Source organism: Hipposideros armiger, unplaced genomic scaffold (assembly GCF_001890085.2).
Source record: "Hipposideros armiger isolate ML-2016 unplaced genomic scaffold, ASM189008v1 scaffold_887, whole genome shotgun sequence".
Classification (NCBI taxonomy): domain Eukaryota; kingdom Metazoa; phylum Chordata; class Mammalia; order Chiroptera; family Hipposideridae; genus Hipposideros; species Hipposideros armiger.
In genome coordinates, this window is record NW_017732237.1 from 589076 (window position 1) to 603567 (window position 14492).

Below are 14492 nucleotides of genomic sequence, written 5' to 3' on the forward strand. Positions count from 1 at the left end.
TGTTCGCCACCCAGAGTCAGTTCTCCTTCCATCACCATATATTTGCCCCCTTTAACCTCTTTTACTACCCCTTCCCCCCTCCCCCATGGTAACTACTAAACTATTGTCTGTGAGTTTTTGTTTCTTCATTTGTTTGTCTTGTTCCTTTGTTGTTTTCAGTTTTATATCCCACATATCAGTGAAATCATATGGTTCTCAACTTTTTCTGTCTGACTTATTTTGCTCATGGATGGGAAGAATCAACATAGCTAAAATGGCCATATTACCCAAAGCAATAGTTAGATTTAATTTTGTTTTTTAACAATATTTTACTAACAAAAATTATGTATGCATTCTAAATATATCACAATATAATAGATGTAGTAAATTAAATGTGGTATATCTTTATGTGAAATTATGATGTTATCAAAAATCATATATGATGATATATTAGAAAGGCTCATCATGTATTGCCAAGCAAAAAAAAAAAAGATATATATAGTACTATCTACATTTTTAAGTATATTTATTTTTATGTACAGAAAACTATTTTTAGGAATATAGTCAACAAAATCTGAACTTTTACAATGTGCCAGGCACTCTGCTAAGTGGTAAGGACACTTAGATGCATAAGATCCAAGCCCTACCATTGCAAACTAAATATCACTGCTGAGTTTTACAATTAGTTATTAATGAAATGGGCAATATTTATAGTTAAGCCCATTTTTATGCATGCATGATTGAAATACCAGTCCTCTTGAAACAGTTCATACTACTTAGCATCTGGAGAAAAAGACACAGACTGGCTCCATGTCTTCGGTGAATACCGATATGTTAATACAGCCTTAGCTCATTATCCATTTCAATCAGATTGACTGAACTTGAATTCAGTCTCACAAACTCCTACTTCTGTGAATTGTACCAGTTTTTTAACCTTTCTAAGCTTCTTTACTCTTCAAAAAACAAAGAGCTAAATAAACATTAGCTAAATCATAAGATTTTTAACAAATAATGAGTATTTAGCATATTGCCCATTATATCATAAGATATAAAATTTTATTATTCTCAAAATTTATTTTTAATTCCTAGAAGGAGAATTAAAGAGAAAAGAATAAAATCTGAGGTGAGATAGTTAAGAGCCATCAGTGGAGAAACTCTGGAACAAGCTTTGACAGATTATGGGATATTAAATTCTACTAAATCTGGGGACAGAGGATGATATTACTGAAGATATCTTAGAGCAGATGATATTTTACCTTGGCCTAAAGATAATGTTTTGCTACATGAAAAGTGGAAAAAAGGCATTTTTATGTATAAGCATCATTTTGGTAGATAAGGCTATGACTAGATCATATGCCAATTTGTGAATATTTTAATTATTTATTTTTCATTTTCTTTTCAAGATTTTTATTAAAAATATAGTTAACATACAATATTATATTAATTTGAGTACACCATAGTTATTCAACATTTATATACCTAAAGAAGTAATCACCATGGTAAGTCCAGCAACCATCTGAGACCATACTATACCATCACAATATTATTGACTATATTCCCCATGTTGTACATTACATCCCCATGATGTATTTGTTTTATACATGGATATCAGGCGTCTTATTTCCCTTCTCCTTTTCCCCCTTTTTAAAATTTTCAATTACAGTTGACATTCAACATTATTTTATATTAATTTCAGGTGTACAGCATAGTGGCTAGACATTTATATAATTTAATAAGTGATCCCCCTGACATTGCTTTGAACTCTATCTCTGGTAGGTTGCTTGCCACCATTTTGTGTAGTTCTTCTTTTGGAGTTTTCTCCTGTTCTTTCATTTGGGATGCATTTCTTTAATTCCTAATTTTGGCTGCCTCTCTGTGTTTGTTTCTATGTATTAGGTAGATCTACCATGTCTCCCAATCTTGGCTGGGTGGCCTTATGAAGCAAGTGCACTGTGGAGCCCTGGCACAGCCTCTCTGGTCACCTCCTCCAGGTGCTCCAGCAGTGTCCCTTGTGTGGGTTGTGTGTGCCCTCCTGTTATAGTTGAGCCTTGATTGCTATTGGCATGTCAGTGGGTGATACTGACCCTCAGGCTAACTGGCTGTGGGGTTTGACCACATTCACAGTTTACAGACTATGTGTGTGGGGGGGCTTACCCCACTGAGTGGGATTCACCCTAGTGTGCTCTGGTGCCTGTTGAGACGATCATTTGTGTGTGCCACTTGTGGGACTAATTGACCAGTGCTCTGCTGTGGGCTGAATCCAACCTCCAAGTATGTTGGATCTGGGACCTCTTGGGAAAAGCTCTGGTGCAGACATAGGTCAGCCACTCTCTGTGACAGGCGGGGGCTACCTGGTAGGGGCTACCACGCAATCTGCAGTTGTTTGCTGCCTGTGCTGCACCTGGAGGTGCGTAAGAAAGGCCATGCTGCGAACTGAGAATGGCTGCCACCAGTAGTACCAGGCCTGGGGTAACTTTGCAAAAACCCAGGACACCTGGAAGCCTGCTGCCACCTGCTGGCTCCCTTAAGGTTCAGCCACTGATAAAGTCTCATGTGGTATCAAGTTAAATGAGTCAGGGTCTCAGGGAGTCACTAAAGTGGGAAGGGTTGTGGTCACCAGGTTAATGTAGACTGGTTTGGTGCCAATACTGAGCCTGGGGTGAATTAGCAAAAGTCTCAGAGCACACGTGGCCAGTCGCCACCCACCTGGGAGTCCTTGGACTCAGATAATTTTCCTAGAAAGAGTGCAATTGGTGAGGGGCTGGCTGCTTGTGGAGAAAATGCCTCCAGTGGTGCTCAAATTAGGTGAGGTGGAGTCCCAGCTGAGTCAGCAGGGTGAAGCAGAGGAGCTCATCAGGCCAATGAGATTCAGATTTGGCCTATGGCGATAGGCTCAACGTAGGCAAGATGGTGCCTGCCTGCCGGCTACACGGGAGCAGGACCTCTCACCGGGAAAATGCTGACTGTCCTCCAGTCCTCCCCCTGAAGCCACATTCTTCAGTCTGCTCCCTGTATGTCTCCGAGGCATCCCTGAGTCACTGTCCCTCCACTGGAGTCCAAGGTGAGTGCCTGCGAGCGAGTGAGTCTGTGCTTAGGCCGTTTAAGAGGATGTCCAGGTTTCCTGCAGTCTCTTGTCTTACCCGAACAGTTGGAATACTAACTGTTTTTCACAGCCAGATGTTGTAAGGGTTCCCCTTCCCAACAATAGTACTCTGGGCCGGGGAGCCTGGTATGGGAGACTGGGGGTCCCTCGCTTCTCCAGGGAGAAACTCTATTGCCCAGGTATCCCTCCTGATTTTCAGCCACCACAGGGAGCTTTGGGCCTTGTTCTGCATCTTCGCCTCTCCTACCAGTCTCGACGTGGCTCCTTCTTTATATTTTTAGTTATAGGACTTCTGTTTGGCTGGACTTCAGATGGTTCTCCAGGTTGATTGTTCTGTAATTTAGTTGTAATTTTAATATATTCACAGAAAGATGCAGGCACGGTGTTTATCTAGCCCACCATCTTGGATCTCTCATGGATATTTTATTTAAAAAGATAGTTTTAAACCATTCATTTGGTTTAAAAAAGATAATGTTTATGGTATTGTTGGTGGTAGTATTGACTTTTCCTTTCTTTTTAAAGTTTATTTTCTCTTTCTTGTCTCCCTTTTCTTCTATCCTTTGTCCTAACTTGCCTTGATTAACCTAAACCTAAGGTTAAATAGCTGAAGATATTAATAATTCTCTAGAACCAGAATTTCAGGTGATAATTCTCAGCTGGAACATGGGGAAATGGGGCTATTTGCCATTTGTTATGGCATGAAATCTGGTTTTAAAGCCTGCCACAAAAACAGGTTCCTTGAGTTAAGAAGAGTACTGGTAGTGGTCCCAGAAAAATCCCCCAATGAGGAGCCTTGCCCCACCTTTATTGTCTGCAACTTTTCGAGAAGTGCATTTCCTTTGATGATAAGATTGCCTTCTAAATTAGTTGAAGCCTGGATGCCTCACTGTAAAGATAGATTGGTTCACCTGGTTTATAGTGCATCAGTTTAAAGTTAGGCTCGAAAGCTCTTTTGGAAAGAGAATGCGTGAGCAGCTTTTAACAGTATTGGTAGATAATTTCTGCTTGGGTCTCATGGCCCTTGAATGCCTGGTCACTCCAGATTAAGATTCATGACTAAAGTTTTGATAGCCTTTGAAATGAAAGAGGGCCAGGGCTCACTTTCTCTGGTACAGTCTGAGACAGTTTGCTGTTGTTCTGAAACAAAAGCATATACAGAATTGCTATTTCTCTCATTGTCAGAGGAGGCAGGCCCCTTTTCTTAGGGAATTTTAACCTTCCACACAATGCCACTCATCTCACCTCCATTCAATTGGAGCTATACCTTCCTAAATGGATGAAATGAACCTGGTATTCTTTGCTTGTTTAAGCTGGGAATGTGGTTGACAGCCTTTAACATGGTATTCAATGACCCTTGACTCCAGGTATTCACACCTTTGAAAAATACCCTCTCCTTGCATGTGGGCTGAATTTATTGACTGCTTTCTATCAAAAGGAATACGGAAATTATGTAATGTTATCTCTGTGATAAGGATGTAAATATATCATGGCATCCACACATATGAACATCTAGCAGAACCTAAAAGGAATAGGGCACAGATGAAGTTATATCTCATTGTGGTAGGTAGGAAATATAAAAACTCTGAAGAATGGAGATACAGGTGCATAACTACTACTGTTGGAGTAGGTTTATTTCTGAACATCTGAATGTGGAAGATAATAAATAAATGTATTTTAATTTACATTTTTTATGCTTCTCTGTTCCATAAGCCACACAACTTCTTGCCATTAAAAAAGTCAATATATTAACTTTTCTAAACCTTATTTTTCTCATCTATAAAATGGGGATCATGTTGCCTGAAACCATTTTAATAATTTTGTAAGAATCAAGTTAAGTAATATGTGAGGAAGCACATGGCACACTCAAGATTGATATGGAAATTCATCTGGGAATCAATAACAGACAAGTACTGTGCTAAGTAATGTTTATTGGATTATTTTCAGTCTACTTACCTCAATTTCCATATATGGCAATTTCAAATACCCTGTTACAACTTTGCCCTCATCATGTCTTGGTTAGTAAAGTAGAATTTAATTCCATCAGTTTCGTGTTACAAGTACAACCTTATCTTTGTTTGGGACTTCATATTAATATGTGAAGTCTGGTAGCTCAAACTCAAAGTTACAATAAGAGTCTGGAAATCTTTAATTTTATTCTCGACCTTGATGCTACATTGATGCCAGGGCTGTATGCAACCCAACTGCGACAATTATTTCTGTCTAATATTCTGATTTCAGTCAGGGCTACTTAGCTTGTCAATGAAGTCCATCAGGGTCAAAAGCCAAGGCAGTAACTTTTGAGCAGTAATAGCTTGTAACAGTTGTTTTAATACCCTAGGGAAAGTGGAAGGCTCTATGGGCTTTTTAATAATTAATACAAATTTATTTATAAATTAATTAAAGCAAAAAACACATCGGGACTAGAAGAATGCTTGGCACATGGTACATACTAAACTGTCTGTTGACAGCATCTAGAAATAAATAACTGAAGGCGCATCAACAAACATTGTTTTCCAAACGGGGGTACTTTTGAGAATCAAAGGGAGACCTATCAGTAAAACTGGCATCAACAGGGCCTGTCCCAGGTAAAACAAGATGTAAATTTATACTAATTTATATATATATATGATATGTTTTTTGTGATCCATGTCTTTTGGTTATCAGACAATTACACTTTATAGAACCCAAATAATTAAATAATTTGGAATATTCTCTTTAGGGCTAGTAATTACTTTGATGACTGAAAACTGACATATAAGATTTTCAGGTTTTCAAAGATAGCTCTGTATTTATCTAGCATAACATGATTTTTGTAATTGAGCATCACTGAGCATTTGTAAAATTTCTATGTAAAAAATGTTTATAAAAAGCTCACCTTCGATCTTTGTACAGTGTGTGTGGTTAAATATAAATTTATATGAGTTAAAAATAAATTTGCAAAGCCAACAAAAGTTATTTTTAACATTCATTATTAGTTAAATCAATTTGAATATATGTTTCTTGGGGCTTTGTGATCAAATTGTTCAGAGAAACAACTGTTTCAGGTAAAAAGACAATTTAATCTTCCACCTCAGATGTTTCTTTAGGGTCTTTATTGGTCAATAAATTTTGTCCCAGGAAAAATAACGCATGCTAGTCAGTGCTTAGTCTTATTTTCTTTTAAAATTATTGTTCTTGTTACACAACTTATATATTTGATGGGTACATTTGCAAGTGAAACTTGGAAAATTATGTTCGTTTGTGATTGAATGATTTGAGAAATGGACAGTTATTTCATGACCATTTTGGTAAACTGCAGCCTGGATATTACCTAGTTAAGCAGCAGTTCATAACTCTACTCCCTGGAAGGAAAATATGGCACTCTAGTCCTTTAAATCTCGAAGCTTTGAAACTTAACTGTTACTAGTTCCATTGAAATAGGTGTTTGAAATTTCACCACCTGCCACTTCATGGTTACAATTTCAAGTGGTTTTCATATTTTGATTATGAAAGGCAAGCACAAGTAGAATTATCAGTGACATTAAAAGCTCATTTTGTATAATGAACTATGATCACAGTTTGATGATAGTTTTCTTTCTCAAATATCACTTTTTCAGCCTCAATTGTATTCCAATTCAACCGATAAGATTTCCCATTGTTGCCCATCTTACTCTTGCTCTCTAAAATTATTCCTTTAATACATTAAAAATCTTCACAGAGCAACTTATTCTACTCAACCCATTTTAATTATGCATTTCTTCTGCTTCATAGCAAGGAGACTGTACTGTTCACTCTTAACTGAAGTAGCAACATCTCCACAATAATATTTCCTTACTAGTATCATCTTCTTTTGCATAGAGGAGTTCAAAATGATGAGTCATTTGCATGACTTAAAAATTTCTTTCTGAATTCATTATGATTCAGTTGACTTACTACTACTGAGGATATGCTGATAACTTCAAAATGCTCTATTTATTTTAAACTACAATCAACAATAAAAATCCACAATGTAGCTCATAAATGTAACGCTTTTTTATCAATTATTATGAATTAAGTACTCTTTTAAGCCCTTTATGTGTTAAACCAGGAGTTGGCAAAGTACATCTCACAGGCCAAATCCAGCCTCACTGTTTTTGTAAACAAAGTTTTGTAGGACCACAGCCACGCCCATTAATTTTCATAATGGCGACTGCTGTGTTTACACAATGACAGAGTTGACTAGTTGACACAGAGACCATATGATTGACAAAGCCTAAAATATTTACTTTCTGGTCCTTTTCAGAAAACATTTGCCAATCCCTGTATTAAAACATTTGATCTTCTTGACAACTCTGTAAAGAATCACTCTTATCTTAATCTCTATTTTAAAGATGAAGAAAATGGGACAGGGGATTAAGGAACTGGCCCAAGGTCATCATATACCACCAGTAAAGGGGAGAGCAAGAATGGAACCCAGGTGACTGGCTTCAGGATCTCAAATCTCAACTATGCTAAACTGCATCTCAAACGGCGAATTACATTTGCTGCCTGTGAAGAAGCAATTAACATTTCTATTAACAAAATTGGGCATTAGTTGTTATTTCCCAAAGCATAAAGTACCATGCACTTGTGGACAAATGTAGATTTTCAGATGAAACCTCTGGCCACTTTTGTGATTTGTGTTGACTTCAGATAGTAAAATGCACTACATTATAAAGTTTTACAATAATATAAATCAGAACTTGTATATTTTTCTCTGTCAATATTACTAGAGTCATAAAATTTGATATGAATGATATCTATGAAGCTTAGTTGGCCTAAGACAAATAACAATGAATAAAAGGCTTATAAAGAGATTCTGTGTTCTCAAACATTTTCTTATCTCTACAGCAGTTACTGGAGGCATTGAAAAAATAACACTAATTAGAAAAGATAATAGATAATCCTGTCATCAGAACCAGAATTTTAGATGACAACTATAAGTTTTTTGGGGGATGCCTTATCACTACTTAAACCATTCATCCATACCCAATCCCTGTGGAAAATTAAATTTTTGCAATACAGATCAGGTTTTCTGCAGCTGCCAGCACGTGATGGACTTCCCAATAACAGGCAGGACAAATGTTCTTTTTCACACTTGGAGCAGGGTTCCCATGGCAACACTCCCTGTATGCATTCAAATGAAACTTCTCTTTTTCCCTTTAAGAATCTTTCCCCTTTCTTTTCCTTCCCTACCTAACGTTTTTTCATTAAAATTAAGTACCCAATCTTTAAGAGCCTAAAATCTACCAGTGGGCCCCAGTTCTTCCTTTCCATTTTCCCTATGTGATATTTAGAAGGAAAATACACACACAATTTCACTGGATATTGACTTTCTTATTTATTGTATCACATGAAGAATAGTCAGAACTAGCTCTGGACAAGAAAAATGATTGTGAGGGCTCAAACTTAATTCTGAATTAAATGCTTGAGTCAGAAGCTAGGTCGTGTAATTTTTACAAACATGCAAGAATATACTAGGAGTTCCTGTTTTACTGCCTAAAGATAAACTATTAATAGTATAATATGGGAATCATGCTGAGAGCAGGCGGTGTTGTCAGTCTTCTTGAGTTACCATCAGGTGATTTGTATATTGATAAGGCACAGATTCTGCTGTTAGTAGCTGGCATTTGATAAAGGCATAAACCATTTCTAATAAACAGCTCCTTAGGAGAAACCTGGGCTTGGTGAATTTGTCAGCAGAGTTTTACTACTAAGTAACAAAAAGCAAAAAACAAAACAAAACAAACAAAATACATAAAGACAGAGAAAGAGAAAGAGAGGGGAAAGGAGGGAGTTGACAAGAAAAAAGATTCTGAGATGTCCTCTATTAAATTGCAGCAGGTCAGTGGGCAGAGGTTGTAAGGGACAAGATGGGTTAATCAGTTAACAACTGCAGGGCAAACCCAGTAAAAGACTGCTTGCATTACAGAATGTATGTTGAAACTTTGAATTAACTTCCAGGTAGCTATTTCTATGAATATCTAGAGAGAATAGCTGAAGCACTGACTCCCAGGTGCCATTGTATCTTGCTTACCCATGAGCTTTCCAGACTGTTGCCCACAACCAATACAAAAGTACAAACACATCTTCCTTGTGGACTATACAACTATCCCAGAGCTAGCCCATGTTCACCTTCCCCCACTCTCTTTAGCTATAGCCAATATATTGTAAATTCTTTCGAAACAACTTACACCTTTCTTCCCTAAAACTTGATGTATGAAAGAGCCTGTCAACTCCAATGGCAGACATGCTGTCTTTTCCTTTTAGCCTGCAGCTGATGGTTTAGACTGCATGCCCCAGGACCTGGTCCTTTTTTTGGCTAGCGTGTGGGTCAATAAACTCTTTCTTTTAGAAAAACTTTGGGCTATGAATGCTTTTGTTTAACATAGTTCATATGCAAAGAAAGTGATCATTACAGATATCCTTCACCAGAATAAAATACAAGCAAAATAAAATGTTGCAATACAGTACTGTTTGGTGTGTGGGCTGTGGAGTAGTGCGGTTTACCAGTTGTTTATTCCTGATCCTCATTACAGATAAGTTCAGTTAGTGTTAGTTGCCAGTGCACACACTTTCCATGAATGTGGGTTTTAAAAATTATTTTCTTCTTCATTATGCCTATTAGGGTTATATTTATTGAAATGTAACTGTATATGTATCTAATCTAATAATAGAAATTGGCTTCTTTGTATGGTTTTGATTTTTAACTTTATTTTTCTAACAATTCATGTGTGTTATATTTTATAAAAGTATTGTTGCAATACTACTATCACAATATCCTAATTTTTTTTAAAACATGGTGTAAGAAGTGCTATGTGGTTGACATTAGATCCTATTGGGAGATGGGGGTGCTCTGTCTCTATGTGTTTGAATGAATCAGTTTCATTTTTTTTCCTGAAAGGAAAAAAAGTCAAATGGGACAAATTAAATGGTGGCATATATTTTGCATGTATTGTCTCATTTCATCTTTATAGCATATCTACAAAATAGATTTATTTTGTTCATTTTACAGATAAAGAAATTTATGTTTAAGACAAAGTAGCTTGTTTATCTTAGGATGGATGCTGCTGGAAATATTGGGTTGTTGGAAAAGGCATGACGCATTTTTGCTACGAAAAACATAGAAAAAATATGTCATGACTTTTCCCACAACCCAATAGAAACCATTTCAGGTGATTTAAGGTATTTTAATGAAGGGACTCCTTTCAGAGGTGTGAGCAGAAACAGTAGAATAAAAAGGGATATTGACGTACTCAGGAACAGACAAGACAAGTAAGTAAGTGATTTTCACACTTAGGCCTGAATGGGCAAGGAAATAAAATTGTACTGGAGAGAAAGCTGTATTGTTAGGAAAAAGGCTGACCTATCAGCACTAGGCCCTTCGGTGGAGAACCACAACTACCGCTCACCTGCGACCTGGTGGGAAACCTCTCTCTCCAGTGAGAACTGCAGAGGTGAAAGAGGGGCCACCCAACAAGTGTGATAGTGAGAGAAAGACACAGCCCCTGCCAAAAGTCACACCCCAAAGCAAGGAAGAGGCAGGGAACAAATATCCCAAACATTCTCCTCTCTCACTTGCACACCTCTTGAATGAAGAAGCATGTTCCTTGAACTATGAAAAAAGCTTATGTTTCAGGTCCCTCCCCGGCATGAGTCCCTTCCAATGCCAGTGGAGGAACCTATCAGTATATTTAGAAGTCACAGTTTCTGTAAAATTTGAAATAGTAATATTGTTTCAATCATTACTTACTAAGAATTCTTTTCTTTTTTTTCTCTAATTGCCCTTCCCCTCCTGATGAGTGTATTAGATTGGCCATTGTCAATTTTGGAACCCAGAAATTGAGTTAGAGATAATTCAGAGTTTTTTTGTTTTGTTTCGTTTTGTTTTGTTTGTTTGTTTTTGGTGGAATATGTTTTTATGGCTCACAGTGTCTTTGGATTTTTTGTTTTGTTTTGTTTTTGTATAGTTAAGTGTTTGCTAGTCATGCAAATGTAGGAATGGCTTCCAGAAACTCTCTACTACCTCTGTGTCAATTCACCTGTTTTCAAAACAAGAAGGTGCAAGGCCAGAGGTGGTATGGTATAGGAATGTGTCCAGGACACCTGGAACAGGAAGTATATAGGTAGAGAAGAAGCCCTAAGCCCAAAATATTGAATGAAATATATCTTTGAAAAAATATTTCTAATCTTATACTTAATACATTTTTTAAAAACCTGATATTTTCTAATATTTGACAATAATCCTAAATATGCATATAATATTACCAAAAAGAATTAGTGAGTTTCAAAGAAACTTTTCTAAACTCTCTCTCTCTATAGTAAAAACCAAAATCAAATTTTGTTCAACCATACTAGAATAAATACAGAATTATCTTTCCATTTTCTTTAGAGAGAATGTTATTATTAAAATCATCATATGAAAAGTATGCAGAAAAAATAATGTAGGGGGAAACACTGAAGAGACAGTTAATTAATACAAAACTATGCTTTTATTTTCAGGATTTCATGATATTCATGGTATTTGTCTTGAACATTTCTTTAAGCATTTGTCCTTTGTGTTCTTAAAGTATATATTTTGCTTTGATTTCTTTCCCCAGTGTAAATAAATATTCACTTTGGGTTCAGCCAAGGGTAGGCACTTTCAGAAGCAAGGGCCAATGGTGCTCTTTGAGGTCTGAAGCTTTGAGTACCCCTTTGAAGAAAAAGTATACAGAATTATACACACAAAATTAGGTAGGAAAGTCCCAGGTGAGTCTATCCCAAGGAGTAATGGAGGAAGTGAGTGTAGATCAAGGAAAGAGGAGAAACAGAAGGAAAACCCATCATGTAATTTCATGTGGCTACATGAGTCAGGTCTTGAATCAAACTCCAAATTTCTGATTCTAAAGCACATGCACTTTCTTTATATTTTTCTAAGTCTCAGTCACTGAATACAAAGGGATTGGGGGTGGGGTATAAATTAGGTCATCCTCTAGTCAATTTAGCTACAGTCTCAAAATGGGTAACATAATATTATTATCCTTAGAGGATAAGAAAGGTACTAAGATTTGTAGAATTGTGAATCAAAATAAAGCTACCTGATTTTTAATTCTAAAACAGTTCTTATTCATTATGTAATCCACATAGCTAACAGCTTGCTTCTGAAATAATTGGTTAATTGTAAACACATCTCACAGTGAAAGATATTACTTATTAATAAGAGGGGGTAGTTACTTTCAAAGACATTCTTTGACAGAGCTTGGGTTAGAGAACAAGCTTGAGAAACTTTAGAACAAAACGAAACAAAGTAAAAATAAATGACCAATTAAGATTTATTTTGTTCTTCTTTCAAAGTAGCACAGAATTATGACATTAATTCTGAGGCAAGGTACTTGTGCTTTAAATATCTTAAATTCAAGTACCATGAAACCTTGTTCTCAGACATGTATTCCAAAACATATTCCTGTCGTATCATGAGTAAAAAAAAACCAAAATACCGTATATTTCACTGACGCATTTCTGTGAGTATTTCTTTATTTGTGGTGTCTCCTTGGAGACAGTGATATTTAGGCGTTGTAAGAGATAATCAGAATGAGGAGAATCCTGGAGAGCCGTCAATCTTTCAGCCAAAAGAAACATCTGCTAGTAGCGCGTGTGCCTGAACCAGCTGGGTTATGCCTCCAACAAGGTTCACTGCTTTCTAAGGGGTGAGAGCTCTCATTTCCCCTGAATGAATTTGGCCCCATCGCCAATGCCAGGATGTGTAAATTGCATTTCAAGTTACAACAGCAACCAAGGCAAACTAATTACAGTACCTAAAATAGCACAGTTATGGATTGCCACAGTTCTGAAGGTCATTTGGAAAGCAAATGAAAGGAATTAGGCTGTTAGTGTATATCTGAATCATCTTCCAGAGTATCGCGTACTCTTTCACCTTTCATGGACCGCCACCTGATCCTTTCGCCCATGAACAAAAGGAAGGCATCACTGATGATTAACACATGTGGCAAAGACTTATTCTGCCTTCATATCTATTCTCCTCTTCTTTCCTGAGTAATAGAAGCCTTGTGTTATAGCTAAACACAACTACCTCAGAAAAATATCTGTGTGTTTCACACAACTTTGCAGCCATGGAGGTATCCATAAAATTCATTCTCACCAGTGAGATGTGATTGAAGGTAATTTATGCAGCCCCTCCATCCTGCCCTATTTTTGCTCTTTACTTAACTCCCTGGAGTGACTCTGTTTTGGCTTTGGTAGTCGGCCAGTTTAGACCATGTAGACAAGGGCAATATTTTTAAAATGGCAGAAAAAACAGTGCACTTGAGACCCCATCAAATCAGTCCTGGATTACCTAAACTCAGGCTATCGGATAAAAAAGAAATGAACTTTCCTCTTGTAAACTTTTCTATTATTTGTTATCTTTGATATAGCAGCAGAATCTATATTCTACCTTAAAAAAGAACTTCTATGATTTAGATTAAACACTTTTCTAAAAATATATATTTCCCCTCCTCAGAAAAAGACTTCCCTTGAAATCCTTATCCCTGTTTAACCATGATTCCACCCTTCTTGTAATTAAAACAGGGAATCTCTACTTTGTATGCCTCCGAGATGTCTTTCTAATTATAATACTAAAGTAAAACAAATTATTTAACAGATATAGATCACTTACTGTGTGTTACGTACTGGGCTAGGTACTTTAAATGTGTAAACACATTCAGTACACACAGCAATTCTGTGATAGCAAAACTGTAATTATTCTTATTACAAATCCTTTGACCAAGGTCACATTGATCTTAAATATTTGAACCAAAATTTAAATCTATGCAGTTGAAGTGTGGAGATTTCTTATACAATTATAAGAGTAGTATACTGCCTCTGATTCTTTTCTTAAATTCTGCTTACTCACACCTTTTCTGAAGTATATTTTCCTTGGGATTTAAATTCATTAATAAACTAAACAGAGCTCAATATATGCAGCTTGGACAATTGCTGAATAAATTATATGTGCAAGGCATGATGCTTAGTACATGATAAACATTCAATATGTATTATGGTGGGAATATTTACATTTCAGAAATTGGCAAATGCCACAAATATGAGTTTTGTTTTTGGAGATCCTAATACTAGCATACCACTTGTTAGGAAAGTGGAGACAATTTGTATAAAATGTTTATGGTCAGAAAGATCATGTGTGGCTGGGGATACAAACATATAATTATAACATAAGAAAATGTAAGAATATTATTGAAATTTTTAGGTACAAAGTTGAGGAAACAATTTAGTTCAAGTATAGCAGAAGTGAAAAAAAAAACCTCAAAAAAACTGACACATGGCACCTGAGCTAGATTCTAATACAAAGTGGGATGAAGGGTTGGTATTATATTTTCTGTGTGTTTATGATAAAATGACTGACTATAAGAGAAAA